Here is a 22,580-nt window from a genome sequence, read left to right as displayed (position 1 = left end):
GGGGGTGGAGATGAAAAAACGCAGGCGTGGCGAGGCGTTTTTGGGGCGTACATACATTAGCAGATGCGAACGTCAAATGTGTTCGGACCGTCTCATACGTCACTGGAACATCCGCTTTCCCTTCAAAATGCTCGCACAGCTTAGGGTCAGGATTACTCGACCACATTGGCGATGGCCTTCTCCTCCGTCCCGGGACTCAACGATGGTGCTGCGATTAATCGCGGCTGGTCAGTAAAGTAATTAGTGTTGGATTGAAAACCGGCTTGGTATGTGTTTGGAAAGCAGTTTATTGGGATAGCACAAAAGCGTACGCAGGTGGAAATCAGAGCTGCTAATGTCATGATTACACAATCAATTAGCGTACATTTTGGGTGTTTTATTTTGGCCACAATTTGTTGGTTATGGCCTATTGTAACAATAATGTCATCATGTTTTAATTAGCTCCCCTTTTTTTTGGTTTACTGTGGAATTTGCATCGCTATGTTATTTTTTAAACGTTCCTTAAAGAGGCCTTTTTTTTTTTTTAAGAGGGTCAGTTTTTGCCTTTAGGGCCAGGATTAAATGTAACCCATTTGTACAATAATGTCACAATACAATCTCAGTTTTTTGTTTTAAATTTATTGTTTAAACACAAACAAATTGGCCTAATATTTTGTTTCCTTTTTTTTGTGGCAAAGATATTTGTTAAAAAAAGAAAAAAAAAAACCATAACTGCTAACATAAACGTAAATACCAAATTTAAAAACATTTCACAAGAAAGGAGAGGGAAGTTTTGACCAGAAAGGAATATGAGCCAAGCACAGAAGGACTGTGGGAAAAGTCGCCATTGCTGTCACCGTTTTCTCGCCCGTTTGGCTGGGTGAGGGTGGGCGCCAGACCGGGTCCGGGATGCCATCGGGCTGGCCTGTCCAGAGGCAGATGTTGTGGCCTCTGGACTAGGCACAGGGCTAGGCACATTTGGAGGATTGGCTGATGTTGTGCCAGAGGTGGAGGATCCGGATGTTCCGGCAGGAAGGGAGGTCGGCTCCACCATGTGCTGGCGAACGAGCTGCTCCAGGGCATCGGCGATGCGGATGTTGGCCCTGGTATTTTCCGCCAGGGCCTGAGCAATGGTCACGTTGGCCGCAGCATTTTGCTCCAGGGCCTCAGCCACCCGTATCAGACTGGCGTCCATCCTCTGCAGAATCTCCGTATGGCAATCCGATTTAAAATTGAGTTCTGTGAGGAGGCCCACTGCCTGCGAGGGGGCACGCCCTGGACTGGCTTCTGCAGGGTCCTCAGCCGGATGTACTGGTTCCTCCCCTGCAGAGCCAGCAGAAATTCTGCGGCCAAGGCTCCCCTCTGGAGCAGACTCATCCGCCTCTGTCTCTGTTCGGAAAATTGCGAAAAGACTCACATTAGAATCTACATATTGGCACAATAGCATTTCAGAGTTGGTGACATCACAAGACTTACCTTGGCCAACATGAGGAGCCGCAAAGTCTGGCATGTCCGTATCCATGTTGGACACGCCAAACACCTCCACAGCCTGCACACACCCCTGTGCCAGCTCTTCTAAGTCTGTCAACTCCAATGACACAGGGGTGGGACCCCCACCTGTCCCCCTTGCATGCCTAGCCCTGTCGGCAAGTTTTTGCTTGAGACGATATTTGAAGTCTGCCCATCTGTGGAATGAAATTGGAACCATTATCCTTTTTTTTACAATGGGGTTTGTTTATAGGATGGGAAAGTGTTTACTTACCGCCGTTTGACATCCCGGGCTAGACGGACATAATCACCCACCCTATTGACAGCAACGGCGACCTCCTCCCACATTCTCCACTTCTGGCTTTGGCTCATATTCCTGGCTGCCTGGGGCAGGATGTCAACGCACTTCTGGATCAAAACCTCCATCTCCTTGCTTGTGAAATGTGGCTGCCTTTTTTTTTTGGCAGCTTTGGCGGGTTGACTGGGGCCAGCAGTCTCTTCCATGTCATCCTCCTCACCTATTTGGGTAAATATGCAGATTTAGCCACTTCACAACTTGACCAATATATTTGTTTTAAAATAATCATTGAGACAAAATGCATGAAGGCCTTACCGCCGGATTTTTGGGCATTGTTTCCCTGGTCTGAAGCCATGTCTCTGCTTCCAGAATGAAATCAACCAGAAATTCAATGTGATTTCGTGACGTATTTATACATGCGTCCTTTGTTTGCGGCCGCATCATTGATTGTGCGTCCCTATGATTCATCCTTAATTTGTGCTGGAAAATAAACACTATTTATGGCTTGGTGTGTGTGGAGTCGAGGTTGGGTTGTTGGATTGTTGGCGGTTAAGTTGTTTGGATTTGGTTGTTTGCGGTTGGAGGATTTGGCAGAGTTGGTTTTTTGTTTGGTTTTGCTACAGTTGTTTTGGTTTTCCGTTCGCATTTTTTTGCTTTTTTCACCATCCTTTCCTGATTTGGTAAGTTTTGTGCAGTCTAATTTGTGGCCAATTGGTGTCTACTTCATTTTTTTGGTTAGCAATTTTTTTTTTAACACTAATTTCATCTTTTTTAGTTTGTTTTGGCTTTCGGACCCAAAGACCTTTTTTTTGGAAATCTTATCTATTCGAGTTGGGTAAGTCCATTTTTTTTCTTGCATTTGCGAAATAATTACCGCATTTTTGACTGTTGGTGTAGTGACTTGCATTTGCGAACTAATTACCGCATTTTTGACTGTTGGTGTAGTGACTTGCATTTGCGAACTAATTAACGCATTTTTGACTGTTGGTGTAGTGACTTGCATTTGCGAACTAATTACCGCATTTTTGACTGTTGGTGTAGTGACTTGCATTTGCGAACTAATTAACGCATTTTGGACTGTTGGTGTAGTGACTTGCATTTGCGAACTAATTACCGCATTTTTGGCGGCTTATTCATCATGTAAACCAGTTTTGCTTTTCCCTTTTCCATTTTTGGGGTCCATTTGAACCCTATTTGACGTACGGTGTGCAATGTCGTTTTGAGCGATGGCCAAATGTGTGTTTCGCCTATTTTATGTGTTGGCTTGCAACAATTTGACAAACAAAAATTCACCCTATAAATTTTTGATGTCTCATTTTTGGCTTTTTTACAGTTTATACGTATCATGACAATACCCCGGCATGTAAGCAGCTATGGATGGTATCAGAAAGCTAAGTTGTTTTTTGTTATTTTTGGGGTGGCTCAAAAGCCTGACATTGTAAACTTTGAATTTCAGGTAGATCTGGGGCGAATTGTTCTGGCCCTGCTCCCGGAAGACGACCAACCTCAAACTCGTCCCAGGCGTAGGCATCGTAGGCATGCAAGGCCCCAGATATTTCGAACACGTGTCACCCTTTTTGGAATGCCCGATGATGAGGTTTTAAGACGCTACCGTCTACCTCCCAAAATCATCATAGACACTCTCTCATTAATAGAAAGTGATCTTGAGCGGCAAATTGACAGTCCAACAGCAATACCACCACTGACGCAATTTATGGCGGTGTTACATTTCTGTGCCTCAGGATCATTTCAAACAACGGTGGGAATAGTGGCGGGCATCTCCCAATCCTCCTTTTCCCGGATCCTGAGGGCAGTGATGGAGGCACTTTTCAAGCACCTCCATCATTTTATTAAAATGCCTTTGGATATGGGTGCCCTTAGTGTGGCCAAGGCCAATTTTTACCAAATAGCTGGCTTCCCACACATCATAGGGGTTGTGGATGGTACTCTATACCACTTCAGCCTCCAGCACGGCTGGAGGCAATATTTAGAAACCGTAAACACTATCACTCCCTGAATGTAATGGTGGTATGTGATGCCTCCCTCCAGATCCTGTCCCTGAATGCTAAATTACCCGGAAGTGCTCATGACTCCTTCGTCATCCGGCAATCAGGGATATGGCAGAAATTAACCAACCTACAAGCTGGTGATGCGTGGCTTCTGGGTAAGTGGAGACCTTTAGTACATAACAATGTTAAGCTTGATACACAGTGTTCCTGATGTGGTCTATTTTTGTTCACAGGAGACAGTGGATACCCTTGCATGTCCTGGCTGCTCACTCCTTATTTGGCTCCCACACCAGGGCCACAAAGTGCGTATAATTCCGCACTTACAGCCACCAGGCAAGTGGTGGAGCGCTGTATCGGCCTTTTAAAAGGCCGATTCAGATGCCTCCACTGCTCTGGTGGCGAGCTCATGTATGTGCCGGATATGGTGTCTAAAATTGTGGTCCTGTGTGGGATATTTCACAACATTGCCATAAGGAGTGGTGTCCCAATGCAGCCAGAGGATGCCTTACCTGAGGATGGCCCCCCCGAGGTTGGTCGAAGGTCAGTATGTGGGGGGGCCATACGCGATGATGTGGTGGCCAGATTTTTTAGGTAAGTTTTCACAAAACTCCAGTGTTTATACCTAATGTGTTTGTGTTTGTTTGCGAACATCTAATTATGTTTTTTTTTTCTCACCATCTTCTGTTTGTTCACATAATCTTTGGCACTCCAACGCTCACTACTTCCTGCTACCCTTACCAAACCTGGATCTGGTCCTTTTGGGCATATATTCTGGAACCCATATCGCAACGCCATGTTTGTGGAATCATGTTGGCATGGTCCTTCGTCAACCAGTTCTTGATTTTTTGTTTTTATTTAATTATTTCTGGGTATGTGTTGTATTTGAATTTATCACTGTGTTCTTTTTTTGGGAGTGACCACTTTGTTTTCTCTGTTATGTTGTGAATAAATGTTTGGAGAGTGAAATGGTCTTCCTTTTTTGGGACGTTAACAGCAAGTGTAACCAGGTTAACACAAGTTACATTTGACTAAGGGGTAAACCAGTACTGACGCCAGTTGAGCTAAACTGAAATATGTTTTCAGCTTCCCAACCCACACCAAAAGGAAGCCTGGCCCAACCTTGGGATTTGTAAGATTGGCCTAAGCAGCTTGCGCACCAACTAGGAACCTGGAAAATGTAGAAATATGTAATTGACACTACACCCAAAAAGGGAAATGACATTGTTACTGTTATGTGTTTCTTGTGTCTGTTTGACATACAAAGACAAAACACAATCTAACTTTTAAAAAAGGGAAATCCTTGCAGGAACAGTCTACTTATGTCATGCTAAACTATCTTGGTTTGGGATTTTAAAAATGAGACACAACGTATATTTGTCTTAATAAATTTATTTAGAAAATATAACAAAAATAAAAAAACTACTGCCGAAGGAGGCCAGACAGCCGGTCGAGGGCCACCAGAATGCCGATGACATGTTGGCGCATCTGCCCCACACAATCCGCCACCTCTTGCCGACGCCTCTGTTCCTCTGTGGGTGAGAAAAGTGTGTGGGTTAATACAACAATAGGGAATCCACATTAAAAAAAAAAAACACAACCAAATCACTCCTAAACCCAAACCAAAAAAAAAAAAGGGGGGGCTGGCAAAAATACAAGGCCTAGGTACAAATTCCCACAGGTATGATATGTGTATGTTGAAATCACCAGGAAGAGGTAAAGGCAAACCTTCAAAATCACCAAAAGTCAAGCCACAAAAACACGAAGAAAGGCACGACACATGATTACATACAAACAGTTTGTGCTTTAAAAAAAAACAAAAAAAAAACATACCGGGAGACAAAACGGGAGCTCCGGAAATACCTCCATGATCCTCCTCGGAGGAACCCTCATTACCCAAAGAATGGGGAGGAGTTATGATGGACTCCGGGGAGGGGGTAATTGGAAGAGGGGTGGGTGGAGGAGAGGGGGAAGTGGGACGGAGGGGAAGGAGGCCCGACATTTCCGGGAGAGGGTCTGGGAAGGATGGGGAGGAGTGGGGAATAGGGGAAAGATTTGGGGTGGAGTGTTGGCTGGGGGTTGGGGATAGTGGCCGGGAACGCCGTCTGGACGGACGGTGACGGCGGAGTCTTGGCTGTCCCCCTAAAATATGACAAAGAAATTGCGGTTAGTTTATGGACAAATCCGGGCAACAAAACTAAAAAAAAAAAAAAAAAAAAACAAATAAGCCAAATAGCAGTAGAATGAATAAATCAGAAATAGAGGGGAAACATGCACACGCAGATATGAGTACAAATAATAAATAGGACAGACAGGAAAACATGCACACGCAGATATGAGTACAAATAATAAATAGAACAGACAGGAAAACATGCACACGCAGATATGAGTACAAATAATAAATAGAACAGACAGGAAAACATGCACACGCAGATATGAGTACAAATAATAAATAGGACAGACAGGAAAACATGCACACGCAGTTTGCCCCACAAACACAAACATTAAAACCACAATACATAACACTTACTTGCCAGGATCTGCATGCGAAAGCATGCCAGCAAGCGGGGCGTTCGCCGTTGCAGGTCGGACCACCTGCGCTCCAGCTGCCCGATGTTGCGGCGTGAGCCGAAGGACCGCAGGCGGGACCGTGCCTCCGCATACGCGGAGCGCTTCTGCCGGTTGGTCATGGGTTGAGGTTGGCTGGTGATCCGGCGATCCATGACCTCCGTAAGCACCAGCAGCTCGCGCCTGGTGAATGCGGAGGCTCTCATGATGGCAATGGTGTTTTTCTTAAAAATCATTTTTGATAAAGTGTGTAAAAATTTTCTGATTGGCTAATGTATTTTGGAAATTAACAGGAGCAATTTTATTGGTTAGTGTATGAGTCATGTGTTCGACAGGGCCAGAAATCTCTGGAGAGTTATGATAGGCTTGATGCAGTGACATGCGTAAGCAAATTTAAATAAAGAAATGAACCCAGGGAAATATGCGGGGATCCACAGCAATAGTACAATTGTTTAATTGTGGTTCACATGTTTTTTGAACAATAAAAGCAAATGTTTCATCCGTACGTATTCTGCGGGTAAACACAAACACGGACAAGAGTAAAGTTTCTTGCATTGTGTTGAAAAAAACAAACAATTAAGCTAATTGATACATTGATTGGCATGATACGATTGATGGAGGTAGGAAGAATAAAGGAGCAGGTAATCGACATCTGACAAGGCCACTTCCTGTTTATACTTGTGCGTGCGTTCCTTTCAAGCCATTTCGGGGATGTACGCTCGCTATTTCGTACGCTCGTTAGTTAGAGGAGGGGTCGTCAGAGTTTAGGGAGGAATTTTAGATGCGAACGAAAATACGAGCGAGCCATTGAATTTAAATATTTTTGTACGTACGCCTAACGTACGTGCGCCCGCTTGCGAGTGGGTCTGAATCAGGGCCTTAATCCTTTAGCTTTTAGCAACTATCTATATAACCAAATCCAAGGGTTTAATCCGATTCTGCACAGTAGTGCAATCCAGCCGGCTGCATGACCCCATGGGTCACCTTAGCCAGCCGATGTCTTGCAAAGTATTCGATGCTGCTTTGGATAACGCAGCTCAGATACGTAATGCAGCAGGAGGCGTGATGACTCCTGCTGCATTACCATATGTGAGCAGCTTTTGAATTCCGTCTGAAGCTGAATCAGGCTCAGGGACAGAACTATGGGAGACAATGGAGGCACCTGCCGCCGGGCTCCTTCATTGTTCACAACATATTTACCCCACTTAGAGCTGTAACTATGTACCCGGAGTGTACCGTCATGGCCGCCCAATACATGGCACCCCTTCCCGGCACCTGAGAAGCCACCATACACTAGTGGAGAGCTCCATGTCAGACCATCAGCTGCCACCTCTGTCTATCTATAGCCTGTCTGCATGTGAATTGCTACATTACAGTGTCAGCGGCTCTGATAGGGAGGGCACCAAATTACACTTGTGTCCGGACGTCTGGGATAAACTTACGCCACTGATAAGGCCCATATTGTATAACTTTCAGGATCTTTTAAACATAGGGCACTTCCAATGGGAAGCCACTCCCCTGCTATAATGGTAGCCCTCAGGGGTGTATCTAGGGGTCCGAGTGTCCCTGGCAAGTAAGGGACTGGCGCCCCCCCCCCGCGACTTTGTCAGTTAGTAAACAGATATAGATATACTGTACCTAGCACTGCACATACATATACATAGCACACATACTGTACATGGCACACCACACACATACAGTGTCCACACATACCTAGCACTGCACATACATAGCACACACATACTGTACATGGCACACCACACACACAGATTGTACACACATACCTGGCACTGCACATACATATACATAGCACACCACACACATACACATAGAGTGCACACACATACCTAGCACTGCGCATACATATACATAGCATGTACATGGCGCACCACACAATCACATACCTGGGGCTGAGAGGAGCAGATCGGCAGCTGTAATCGCGGCAATGCTTGCCGTTTGTGTTGAGATGGATACACAGCTATCTCCATCTAAAAAATAAATACTCATTTAGGGGGGACTCATCGAGGGGGGGTTTAGCTGTGGGTTGGCATTTGCCAGGGGCACCGGCCGGTGGGGGGCCCCCCACCGGCCGGCGCCCCTGGCAAGTGCCATCCTGGACAATAGGAAGATATGCCCCTGGCAGCCCTATATGACTTCTAGGGGCTGCAGTGAATGCAGTGCCTATAAGCCTGGGCTGCTTGTTATTTTGTGCGCATGTGTGGGTTTGTGATCCCGATATATCGTGTGCCCGTTGGTCAGTGTGTACCAGCGATATGTCTGTGAATTATGTCGTTAACAGACATATATCGCATCGATTGTGCTGCACAGCCGATGGGAGCTATATCTGCAGAAATATATGTCCATTGAGCTGTGTGTACGGGCTGTACACTTGCAGCATAGGCTGTGGGGAGGAGGGCGCAATGCGACCCTCAGCCAGCAGGACCCGCAGCCAGATAACAGTTGACACTTGTTTAGTGTGTATGAACAACCATCATCTGCAGATATATCTGTTAGGCGTGTACCCAACTTTAAACTAATTTTTTACATCAAGGTAGACATGTGGTTCATAAGCAACCTCAAGCCAGTGGCGTAACTAGGGTATTTGGAGCCCAGGGCAAATTTGAAAAGGGAGCCCCCCCCCCCCCCCGATGTGCGCGCGTAAAAAAATGGGCGTGGTCACTTAAAAATGGGGCGTGTCAACATGACACACCCCTTTATTTTCACACTGAACATTCCTATCCATATGCACCTTAACCCCAGTAGTACCCCTTATACAGTACCCCCAGTATGGAGTTGTGGTCCCTCTTATGCAGGCCCATAGTAGTGCCCCTTATACAGTATCCCCAGTAGTGGTCCCCCCAAATGCAGTGCCCCATGTAGTGTTCCCCCTTATGCAGTGCCCCCAGTTGCAGTCCCCACAATGCAGTGTGCCCAGTAGCGGTATCCCCTTATGCAGTGCCCTTTATATGGTGCCCCCAGTAGTAGTCCCCCCCTATGCAGTGCCCTTTATATAGTGCCCCCAGCAGTAGTCCCCCCCATGCAGTTTTCCCTGTAGTGGTCCCCTTATGCAGGCACCCAGTAGTGATCCCCCTATCCAGTGCCCCCTGTAGTGGCCCTTCCTATTATCGCCCCCAGTAGTGGTCCCCCAAGTGCAGTGCCTCTACTAGTAGGCCCCTTTTATAATGCCCCCAGTGGTAGTTCCCCCCCAAGTAGTAGTCCCCAGTAGAGGTTCCCCCTCCCGATTAAGTGCCCCCAGTAGTAGCCCCCCCCCCAGTAGAGGTCCTCCCAATAATGGTGCCCCCACCCCCAGTAGAGGTACTCCCAGAAGTAGCCACCCCCCTCCCCCGTTCTGCAGATAGGTTAAAAAAAAAATATATATGTATATATATATAAAAACATACTTACCTGAATCCACGCTGCTGCTGCTGCTGCTGCTGCTGCTCCGGCCTGCAACGCCGCTCCCGCCGCCGCCCGCCAGTCCTCCCGGGCTGGCGCGCTCAGCATTATGGGACAGACGTCATGACGTCAGTCCCATTACCCCCTGCAGGAGCCGGCCGGAAGTCCGGCTCTTGCAGTGGGTGCTGCTGCAGTCAATGAGAGTCTATCTGACTCTCATTGGCTGCTGTTTAACACACACATCGCCGCCAGCGCTGGCGGCGATGCGTGTGTTATGCACAGCCTGAGCCCGCCTCCTGGCGCAATTGGGCAAGCGCTCAGGGGGAGGGAACGGGCTCAGGTGTGCAGCACAGGACCGGTGCAGGGAAGCCTAGCGCCGGTCCTGTGTAAATGTGTAGCACCGACCGCAATCACTGTGGTCGGCGCTACACTTGTGGCTAATTAGGGCGGGACGGACCGTGGCCGGCGGCGCCCCCCCGCGCCGCCGGTTCCACGGTGCCCAGGGCACGCACCCTGCCCGACCTCCCCTAGTTACGCCACTGCCTCAAGCATAAATTTAGTAAGACAGTATAGGCTTGTATTGGATGAAAAATGGCTTTTTAAGCTGCCCCACTGAAATAAACAAAGGCCTATTTATTGACTTTATCCCATGCATGACCTGTATAAAAGTAATACTCTCTAAAGGTCAGAATAGGATTAAAGACAGCAAATTCTAGTTTTATGGTGATGTGAATAGTAACAAGCACCCTACTGTTCTCCCCACTGCTTCAGATATGATAATGGAACTGTGGCTTTTTGATCACTGCACTATTCAATGAGACAGTTTGGGTGTGGATCCAGCCAACATGTGGTCTTTCAGGGTTGTCTAGGAAGTAAGTGTTGTTGTAAACTAAACATGTTACAATTTACAACAAAAGTCTAAATGATAACAGGATTATGTTTATTTACGTACTGAATCTGGAAGAAATGAGGTTTGGTTTTTATCACTCCCCATTACTATCCCCTCACTACAGCACCAATCATCTTACACTAGCCTATCTGTAGCATGTATGCCACCAATACACCCACTATTGTTTCCCAGCTGATTCCACACATAAGCAAGTTTAATAAAAAATCAGCTTTTGACAAGCTGTGCACATATTTGCCTGACATCTTTTTCATTGTTTCGTCATTAATGCCATAATGTCACTGCCCATACAACAGCTTTATATCAATTAGACAACTGTTAACATCTGCACCAAACGTTGTACCCTTGCAAAGTCAACACTAAGATAATAATAATAATGTTATTAGAATTTTATGACACAAAAATCCGGTTCAATTATTTACATCTGCCAATTTCACGCAACAATATACAACAAATAAAAGTCTGCTTTTCTTCCTTTTACTTTATTGTAAATATATGAATATGTTATTTATTTATTTTTTGCAAATAAAATGTTAGATCCCCATATATTTACATAGAAATACAGATCTTAATTTCTATATTTGCAAAAAAATTAAATGGCAAAATTGTTATACAAGATGGATGGGCATGTGTTTATATTAGGGGTGAGCGGGTTCGGATTTCTGAAATCCGAACCCCCCCGAGCCCCCCCGATCCGAGTCCGATCCGAGTCAGGCTCGACTTTTCCCGCCTGACTCGGATCTGAAATCGAGGCAAAACGTCATCATCCCGCCTTCCGAGTCTCGCGGGTTTTGGATCCTATATAAGGTACCCGCGTCGGCGCCATTTTCTCACTCGGCTGTGGACAGTGAAGAGGGAGGGTGGGAGTTAGGGCTGTGTAGTGTAGTGTAGTGTAGTGTAGTGTAGTGCTGCTGTTGTCCACTACTTCAAAGTCCATAGGGGCTGGCTGTGTTGTGCTGTGCTGCTGTTGTTAATAGGGGCTGTGTCCACTACTTCAAAGTCCATAGGGGCTGGCTGGACTGTGTTGTACAGTCAGTTCTCCATAGGGGCTGTGTCCACTCCAAAGTCCTGTGCAGTGTCCCAGTCCTAAAGGAGTGCTGTAGTGTTGTCCAGGGGGTGCTCTGTCCATCAGGGGTGCTCCCCCCAAGTGCTAAAAAAATAATATATTTTCTGTGTTTGTGAATTGTGTGCGCAGTAGCCGCACGTGCATCAACAAAGTAGTGCCAAGCGTGCGCCTGTGTCATAAGTAAAGGGCCGGCTGGCTTGACCGTTAAAGGGTGCTGTAACCCCCGAAAGTACACTCCAGTCCAAACCAAAAAAAAATTATTTTCTGTGTTTGTGAATTGTGTGCGCAGTAGCCGCACGTGCATCAACAAAGTAGTGCCAAGCGTGCGCCTGTGTCATAAGTAAAGGGCCGGCTGGCTTGACCGTTAAGGGTGCTGTAACCCCCGAAAGTACACTCCCGTCCAAACCAAAAAAAAAATTATTTTCTGTGTTTGTGAATTGTGTGCGCAGTAGCCGCACGTGCATCAACAAAGTAGTGCCAAGCGTGCGCCTGTGTCATAAGTAAAGGGCCGGCTGGCTTGACCGTTAAGGGTGCTGTAACCCCCGAAAGTACACTCCAGTCCAAACCAAAAAAAAAATTATTTTCTGTGTTTGTGAATTGTGTGCGCAGTAGCCGCACGTGCATCAACAAAGTAGTGCCAAGCGTGCACCTGTGTCATAAGTAAAGGGCCGGCTGGCTTGACCGTTAAGGGTGCTGTAACCCCCGAAAGTACACTCCAGTCCAAACCAAAAAAAAAATTATTTTCTGTGTTTGTGAATTGTGTGCGCAGTAGCCGCACATGCATCAACAAAGTAGTGCCAAGCGTGCGCCTGTGTCATAAGTAAAGGGCCGGCTGGCTTGACCGTTAAAGGGTGCTGTAACCCCCGAAGTACACTCCAGTCCAAACCAAAAAAAAAATTATTTTCTGTGTTTGTGAATTGTGTGCGCAGTAGCCGCACGTGCATCAACAAAGTAGTGCCAAGCGTGCGCCTGTGTCATAAATAAAGGACCGGCTGGCTTGACCGTTAAAGGGTGCTGTAACCCCCGAAAGTACACTCCAGTCCAAACCAAAAAAAAATTATTTTCTGTGTTTGTGAATTGTGTGCGCAGTAGCCGCACGTGCATCAACAAAGTAGTGCCAAGCGTGCACCTGTGTCATAAGTAAAGGGCCAGCTGGCTTGACCGTTAAGGGTGCTGTAACCCCCGAAAGTACACTCCAGTCCAAACCAAAAAAAAAATTATTTTCTGTGTTTGTGAATTGTGTGCGCAGTAGCCGCACGTGCATCAACAAAGTAGTGCCAAGCGTGCGCCTGTGTCATAAGTAAAGGGCCGGCTGGCTTGACTGTTAAAGGGTGCTGTAACCCCCAAAGTACACTCCAGTCCAAACCAAAAAAAAAATTATTTTCTGTGTTTGTGAATTGTGTGCGCAGTAGCCGCACGTGCATCAACAAAGTAGTGCCAAGCGTGCGCCTGTGTCATAAGTAAAGGGCCGGCTGGCTTGACCGTTAAGGGTGCTGTAACCCCCGAAAGTACACTCCAGTCCAAACCAAAAAAAAAATTATTTTCTGTGTTTGTGAATTGTGTGCGCAGTAGCCGCACGTGCATCAACAAAGTAGTGCCAAGCGTGCACCTGTGTCATAAGTAAAGGGCCGGCTGGCTTGACCGTTAAGGGTGCTGTAACCCCCGAAAGTACACTCCAGTCCAAACCAAAAAAAAAATTATTTTCTGTGTTTGTGAATTGTGTGCGCAGTAGCCGCACGTGCATCAACAAAGTAGTGCCAAGCGTGCGCCTGTGTCATAAGTAAAGGGCCGGCTGGCTTGACCGTTAAAGGGTGCTGTAACCCCCAAAGTACACTCCAGTCCAAACCAAAAAAAAAATTATTTTCTGTGTTTGTGAATTGTGTGCGCAGTAGCCGCACGTGCATCAACAAAGTAGTGCCAAGCGTGCGCCTGTGTCATAAGTAAAGGGCCGGCTGGCTTGACCGTTAAAGGGTGCTGTAACCCCCGAAAGTACACTCCAGTCCAAACCAAAAAAAAATTATTTTCTGTGTTTGTGAATTGTGTGCGCAGTAGCCGCACGTGCATCAACAAAGTAGTGCCAAGCGTGCACCTGTGTCATAAGTAAAGGGCCGGCTGGCTTGACCGTTAAAGGGTGCTGTAACCCCCGAAAGTAGACTCCAGTCCAAACCGAAAAAAAAATTATTTTCTGTGTTTGTGAATTGTGTGCGCAGTAGCCGCACGTGCATCAACAAAGTAGTGCCAAGAGTGCGCCTGTGTCATAAGTAAAGGGCCGGCTGGCTTGACCGTTAAAGGGTGCTGTAACCCACAAAGTACACTCTAGTCCAAACCAAAAAAAAAAATATTTTCTGTGTTTAGCCGCACGTATATATCAAATCGATATAACATAAATGGAGGACCAAACTTTCTCCAATAAAAATAAAATAGAGAAAGATCAAGAACCACTTCCTCCTAGTGCTGAAGCTGCTGCCACTAGTCATGACATAGACGATAACATGCCATCAACGTCGTCTGCCAAGGCCGATGCCCAATGTCATAGTAGAGGGCACATACAATCCCAAATGGCAAAGTTCAGGAAAATGACCTTGAAAAAGACATTTAAATCAGCTGAAGAGAAACGTAAACTTGCCAATATGCCATTTACGACACGGAGTGGCAAGGAACGGCTAAGGTCGATCCCTAGTATGTTCATGACTAGTGGTTCAGCTTCACATGACGATGGAAGCCCTCCTCCCACTAAAAAAATCAAAAGAGTTAAGCTGGCAAAAGCACAGCGAAGAACTGTGCTTTCTAAGAAGATATCACAAATCCCCAAGGAGAGTCCAAGTGTGGTGGTGGTTGCGATGCCTGACCTTCCCAGCACTGGACGGGAAGAGGTGGCTCTTTCCACCATTTGCACGCCCCCTGCAAGTGCTGAAAGGAGCACCCACAGTCCACTTGCTGATATGCAAATTGAAGATGTCACTGTTGAAGTACAACAGGATGAGGATACTGGTGTAGCTGGCGCTGAGGAGGAAGTTGGCGAGGAGGATTCTGATGGTGATGTGGTTTGTTTAAATCAGGCTCCGGGGGAGACAGTTGTTGTCCGTGGGATGAAAAAGCCCATCACGGTCATGCCTGGGCAGAAGACCAAACATTCCACCTCTTTGGTCTGGCAATATTTCTATCCAAATCCGGACAACAACTGTCTTGCCATATGTACCATATGTAAAGGTGAAATAAGTAGGGGTAGGGACGTCAACCACCTAGGAACATCCTCCCTTATACGGCACCTGCAGCGCGTTCATAAAAAGTTACTGTCAAGTTCAGAAACTTTGGCTAAGACCGTAAGCAGTCCAGGGACACCTAAATCCCGTTGTCCTGTTGTATCCAAGCGCCTGCAAACCACACCGTCAACTCCCTCCTCGTCAATTTCCTCCTTAGTCAGGATCGGAAGTAGTCCTGCAGGCCATGTCACTGGCATGACTGACTCTCCTATCCGGGATTCCTCTGGAGGATCCTGCATTGCTACGCCTACTGCTGCCGCTGCTGCTGTTGCTGCTGCTGGGAGTCGTTCATCATCCCAGAGAGGAAGTAGGAACACCACTACTTTTACTAAACAATTGACCCTCCAACAGTCCTTAGCGAGGAGGATGAAGTACGACAGCAGTCATCCTGAAGCAAAACGTATAACTGAGGCCTTGACTGCTATGTTGGTGTTAGACGTGCGTCCGGTATCCGCCATTAGTGCAGTGGGATTTAGACAATTGATGGAGGTAGTGTGTCCCCGGTTCCAAATCCCATCTAGATTCCACTTCACTAGGCAGGCGATACCGAGACTGTACAGAAACGTCAGAAAAAGTGTCCTCAGTGTCCTGAAAAATGCCGTTGTACACAATGTCCACTTAACTACGGACATGTGGACAAGTGGAACAGGGCAGACTAAGGACTATATGACTGTGACAGCCCACTGGGTAGATGTATCACCTTACGCAGCAACAGCAGCAGCGTCACCAGTAGCAGCATCTCAGAAATGCCAGCTCGTTACAAGGCAGGCTACGCTGTGTATCACCGGTTTCAGTAAGAGGCACACCGCCGACAACCTCTTAGAGAAACTGAGGGAAATCATCGCCCAGTGGCTTACCCCACTTAGACTCTCCTGGGGATTTGTGATATCTGACAACGCCACCAATATTGTGCGGGCATTACATCTGGGCAAATTCCAGCATGTCCCATGTTTTGCTCACACAATAAACTTGGTGGTGCAGAATTTTCTGAAAAGCGACAGGGGCGTGCAGGAGACGCTTTGGGTGGCCCGAAAAATTTCTGGCCACTTTCGCCATTCAGCGACTGCGTGCCGAAGACTGGAGCGCCAGCAAACACTCTTGAACCTGCCCCGCCATCACCTGAAGCAAGAGGTTGTGACGCGGTGGAACTCAACCCTCTATATGCTTCAGAGGATGGAGGAGCAGCAAAAGGCCATACAAGCCTATACATCCACCTATGACATAGGCAAAGGAGGGGGTATGCACCTGACTCAAGCGCAGTGGAGAATGATTTCCGTGTTGTGCAAGGTTCTCCAGCCCTTCGAACTTGCCACACGTGAAGTCAGTTCAGACACTGCCAGCTTGAGTCAGGTCATTCCCCTCATCAGGCTTTTGCAGAAGCAGCTGGAGAAAGTGAAGGAGGAGCTAAGACGGAGCGATTCCGCTCGGCATGTGGGACTTGTGGATGAAGCCCTTCATTCGCTTTGCCAGGATTCCAGGGTGGTCAATCTGTTGAAATCAGACCACTACGTTTTGGCCACCGTGCTCGATCCTAGGTTTAAAGCCTATGTGGTGTCTCTCTTTCCGGCCGACACAAGCCTGCAGAGGTGCAAAGACCTGCTGGTGAACACACTGTCAGCTGAAGCGGAACGTGACACGTCAACGGCTCCTTCTTCATTTTCTCCTGCAACTGGGGCTGCCAGGAAAAAACTTAGGTATCCTAAGCAACCCGCTGGCGGTGATGCAGGGCAGGCAGGACCAAGTTTGGACATCTGGTCCGGACTGAAGGACCTGGCAACAATTTCTGACATGTCTACTGTCACTGCATATGATAATGTCACCATTGACAGAATGGTGGAGGATTACATCGGTGACAGCATCCAAGTAGGCATGGCAGACAGTCCATACCTGTACTGGCAGGAAAAAGAGGCAATTTGGAGGCCCCTGTACAAACTGGCTCTATTTTACCTGAGTTGCCCCCCCTCCAGTGTGTACTCCGAAAGAGTGTTTAGTGCAGCCGGGAACCTTGTCAGCGAAAGGCGTAGGAGGTTGCTTCCACAGAATGTGGAGAAGATGATGTTCATCAAAATGAATTATCAGCTCTTCCAGGGAGACCAGCCTCCAGAAGGTACAGAGGGACCTGTGGTGGTGGATTCAAGTGGGGACGAGTTAATACTTTGTGAGGATGAGGATGTACACACTGAAGAGGGTGAGGAATCAGTGGATGAGGAGGATGAGGATGACATCTTGCCTCCATAGAGCCAGTTTGTGCAGGGACACATTAATTGCCAGCTTGTTTTGTGGGGGCCCAAACGAACCAATCATTTCAGCCACAGTTGTGTGGCAGACCCTGGCGCTGAAATGATTGGTTTGTTAAAGTGTGCATGTCCTGTTTATACAACATAAGGGTGGGTGGGAGGGCCCAAGGACAATTCCATCTTGCACCTCTTTTTTTTCTTTGCATTATGTACAGTTTGGGGCCTAGTTTTTCAAACTGCCATCCTGTCTGCCACTGCAGTTTCACGCCTAGATGGGTCACGTGTTTGTGCCGCCCACTCGTGTCGCTTAGCATAGTCATCCAGCTACCTCGGTGCAACGTTTTGGACATAAAAACACTATTGTGAGGTGTGAGGTGTTCAGAATAGACTGGAAATGAGTGGAAATTAAGGTTATTGAGGTTAATAATAGCATAGGAGCAGAAAAACCTACAAATTCTGTGATTTTAGCTGTTTTTATGCTTTTTTAAAAAAAAATACAGATCCAAAACACAAAACCCAGAACCCAAAACACGGAAGGGTGGTTTTGGCAAAACCAATCCAGATCCAAAACACGAAGAAAGATCCAGATCCAAAACCAAAACACAAAACACGAAAAGTGGCCGGTGCACACCCCTAGTTTATATGTGTTTATATTACATAAGTGGGGAGAATCCTTTAATAAGTAGCTTTGACAGATATCCTCAACTTATGACATTATATCAAAGATAATTCTATATTTTACAACAGTAACCATGTTAGAACCATTCATCATCTGTGCCAGGGACTAACAAATATTATATGCTTCACAGCTATGTAAACCAACTGCTGTTGCCCAGTGACGTGCGGTGAGGTAAATGGTTGGGAAGCACACATGGAGATGGGTCTAAGTGCTGGGAGCCTGTCTCTCCCCCTACTCACTGTAACTCTCCTCTCACTACACTAAGCTTCAGTGTCCATTCATTCTCCTACCTGCATCACTGTGTCTTCTCTTGTTGCTGCTGACTGAGCGCCGATCTCTAAACAGTGCAGTGCACTCCTGGTCACATTACACACCCAAGGTGCCCATAGTCAGAGGCATGCCTCTATTAGCTCTTTGTCTGTCCAGCTTTCTGTCTGTGGTGTGGCGCCGCCCCCAGCTCTGCAAGCAGTGTCTGACTATACAGAAGAGAGGCTGAGCTATTGCTGCCTAATCCCTCATCTCCCTGCAGTCATATGGAGCTCCACAAAGCTGGTGAGTGTGAATTATGAAAATTATTACATTAAAAAAAGGTGTTTATAAGTTATAAATATCTTGTTTGCATTATTCTTATCATTTTTATATCAAATCTCTGGAGTATGACCGGGGACGCTCTGCCTCCCCTGCCTACCCTGACTGCACGTCCCTGCTGTTGCCACATCTGGTTTACTGACTGCTATTGCCACATCTAGTAATACCGAATGCTATTGCCACATCTGATTATACCAGCTGCTATTGCCACATCTGGTTATGCTGACTGCTATTGTCACATCTGGTTATATGGAGTGCTATTGCCACATCTGGTTATGCTGACTGCTATTGTCACATCTGGTTATATGGAGTGCTATTGCCACTTCTGGTTAAACCGACTGCTGTTGCCACTTCTGGCTATAATGACTGCTATTACCACTATACTGACTGCTATTGTCACTTCTGGTTATACCGATTGCTGTTGCGACATCTAGTTATACCGATCACTATTGCCACATCTGGTTATACCAACCGCTATTGTCACATCTGGTTATACCGACCACTATTGCCATATCTGGTTATACCGACCGCTAATGCCACTTCTGGTTATACCAACCGCTATTGCCACATCTGATTAAACCGATTGCTATTGCCACATCTGGTTATACCAACCGCTATTGCCACATCTGGTTAAACCAACCGCTATTGTCACATCTGGTTATACCAACCACTATTGCCACATCTGGTTATAATGATTGCTATAGCCACATCTGATTAAACCGATTGCTATTGCCACATCTAGTTATAATGATTGCTATTGCCACATCTGGTTATACCGACTGCTTTTGCCACATCTGGTTATAATGACTGCTATTGCATTCTCTTTTTTACCTTTCAGTATATCAATTCTACTGTTATGTTACAAATGACCACATATTTTTTTTTACAGCAGATTACTTTGATGAGTAAAACACCAGTCTTGAAAAGCTTTTTCAGTTGTATACACTGTATACTATACAGTATGTCATTGTGATAAGATTTTAGTGACTCTTTACTGAAAAACTGTATAGATAAAATTAATCTTTCACTCCCTGATCACGGATGAGTTATTCCTGCTGTTACCTTCTGAATATGAAGATTTTCTTTGGCTACAGAAAAAAATGGACTACGCCCTGGTCACCAGCAGGGTCTTCACAATGGGGAATTCTCACTTATTTGTATTTACAGATGTCTGTGGCTAGCTTTATTATGAATTTGTAAAATGTACATTCCATATTTCTGGTCAGGAGAGTGGAGTGTGGGTACACAGCAATGAGTCTGATTAGCCCTGGAAAGTAATTTTCTTATAATGCAGCAGGGACCAAGCTTTTCATGAAGAGGGCTAAAAACTATGGGCCTGATTCAGCAAGCAACGCAAAGGAGAGAACGCTCGCACTTGTACAATGTTTTTGTACTGTGCATGAATATGCATCGTACTATGCGTGCGTGAACTAGCCAGTGTGATTGGGTAAGCATACGCAGACTACACGCAGCGTGAACGCAGACCCCTTCCGATATTGACAGGAAGTGCCATTTGTGGGTGGTGACAGGGGGTGGTCGGGTGAACGCAGGCATGCCTGTGCGTTGGGATGCCATTTTAGGGGCGTCCATAATTAAGCCAGTGTGGCGACGGACACAGTGATGAGACTCCGTGCACACAGGAAGTTGCCAAGATCCTACCCAAGGTCTGGTCAACCACTATTATGCAAATGTGGTTGATGGTTCTCGATGTTTACGCTACCTTGCGTACGATCAGGCTTTGAGTAAAGGGAGATAGGCGACTTAATATAAGGCTGGGCGTCTGCACCTTGTGCTGCTGTCTCCATGCGTATGCATTGATCAGCATATTCTCGCAGCGGACGGGTGAGTGCGTTCTCTCCTTTGCGTTCCTTGCTGAATCAGGCGCAAAACTGTTAAACACACAGTATAGTTGATGGACATTGTTAGAGGTGTTGTGGGCTAAAACAAACAAAGTGGGGAAGCACATAAAGGCCATGGGCAGAGCTTATGCTTTCAGTAGGTGAACCTGGGTTTCTTAGGACATTATTGGTTAAGAGGTGCCTAAAACAATGAATGAGTGATAACCAACCATCACACACACTGAGGAGCAAATTATGTCATGCCCACCTCCCAGAATCAGCATGAATGGCGGCCGGATGTAAGGTTCAAATCCCTATGCCGGCAGACTGGCAGCAGTGGAAATCCCGACAGGGAATTTAGGTACGTATCCCTAACCCCCCCCCGTAACCCTCCCTTAGGAGTGCCTAACCCTAACCTCCCCCCTAGTGCCTAACCCTAACCCCCCCATAAGTGCCTAAACCTAACCCCCCCTTCCCCGCAGCCTAAACCTAAGTCTCCCGGTGGGGGTGCCTAACCCTAACCCCCCCCCGGCGGTGCCTAACCCTAACCCCCTCTTTCCCTAGCCTAACCCTAAGTCCCCCCCCAGGACCCAGTACTTTACCCTTCCCCCCATAGCTGTCTGTGCCCGCCGCCCGGCTTTCCTTCGATCGGTATGCCAGACGTCGGGCTCCCGGCGTAGATATAATGACAGGCATCGGGATTTTGACGCCTGTCATTAGTACCCTGCCGGAATTTGACAGTCGGGAAGCCGGCGGTCGGCATATCGACCGTCGGCTTCCTGACTGCATCCCCACCTCTCACCTACTAAGGGAAGAAGCAGCAGAGGAGAGGGTGCAGTGCCTAGTGCACCCCAGATCTATCACCACCTGCCCATGACCCTCCATTGGGATAGCCCTGGCAACATCTACAGCCTCTGCCTACTTCATAGCCTTTGCAGATAAGCTCAGCACAGTAACACAATCAGAAAACACAACATACATATCCAAACCTGGTTGGACAGGATGAAGGGACATGCAATCAAGATGTAGAAGTATTACTATTATTAAAAAAAAAGAAAACTTGCACAAACGTAGAAACTGCTTGAAAATTGGTAGTACAGGAATAAGGTATCATAGGGCCAAATGTAATAGGATGAGAGTTTAGAAAATGTGAGAGTTTAGCAGTAAACTTTCACATTGGTCTGGTTTTATGATATCTTCAAAATGGTAAAACATCTGGATGGGAGTTTAAATTGTGAGAATTTTTTAGTCTAAAAACATATATGTAGACATTTTGATGTTGACATGTTAAATGACAACATTGTGAATATGTTGATATTTTAACAATGTCGACCTTAATACAGCTTTGCATATTGATTGTCGACATTTTGACTGCTGACATTCAGAACATGTCGACATTCCAATGTCGACACGTCATACCACACACACATATATAAATATGTATGTATGTATATATATATATATATATATATATATAATCCACAGAACTAGTGTGCATACTTCCATTATCCAGAATAAATTAATTGTAGGGTGCACGGTTCAATAAATGTAGGGAACCTTCTCTGTATTCACAGAAAAAAACCAGCGCACCACTCTTGCCAAAAACTTGATTTGTATTTGTACTGAGCAGCATGAAAATGGTAACATGTCATAAAGTGCTTTATGCATAATATATAGCAGCATATACTTAACAGGCTCCACTTGTAGGCATCAAACTTGTAACAGCACGGTTCCATGATTAATAAGGCAGCTGCAATATTGTCATGCTTCCTTACCGCCGTTGAACCAAAATGCTGACCTTAGTAGTCTGTGTATCACAGCCCTTTATATATATATATATATATATATATATATATATATATACATATATATATATATATATATATACAGAAGTGTGGCGGATACCGGCGCACGACCGGGTGTAAGGCATTCTCTTGGTGGGCTATATAAATGTCCACTATATTGATGTCTATTTATAAAGGGGATGTAGGATGTGGTTGGCATCCCGGCATTCAGGATGCCGGCGCTTAGAATGCCGGCACTGGAATACCGACATCAGTTAGAGTCCCGGCACCAGCATCCCGACCACCGGCACCCCATTGGTAAGTATTAGAGTTTGGGGTAGGGTTAGGCTTAGGCACTAGGGGGAGTGTTAGAGTTAGGCTGCTGTGGAAGGTTAGGTTTAGGCTGTTGGAGGGGGGGAGAGGATTAGGTTTAGGGGAAGGGTTAGGGTTAGTGTTCGGATACTCACCTACGGGTATCGGCAT

Source organism: Taudactylus pleione, unplaced genomic scaffold (assembly GCF_031769625.1).
Source record: "Taudactylus pleione unplaced genomic scaffold, aTauple2 ptg000436l, whole genome shotgun sequence".
NCBI classification, from domain to species: domain Eukaryota; kingdom Metazoa; phylum Chordata; class Amphibia; order Anura; family Myobatrachidae; genus Taudactylus; species Taudactylus pleione.
This window is presented reverse-complemented; position numbering follows the sequence as displayed.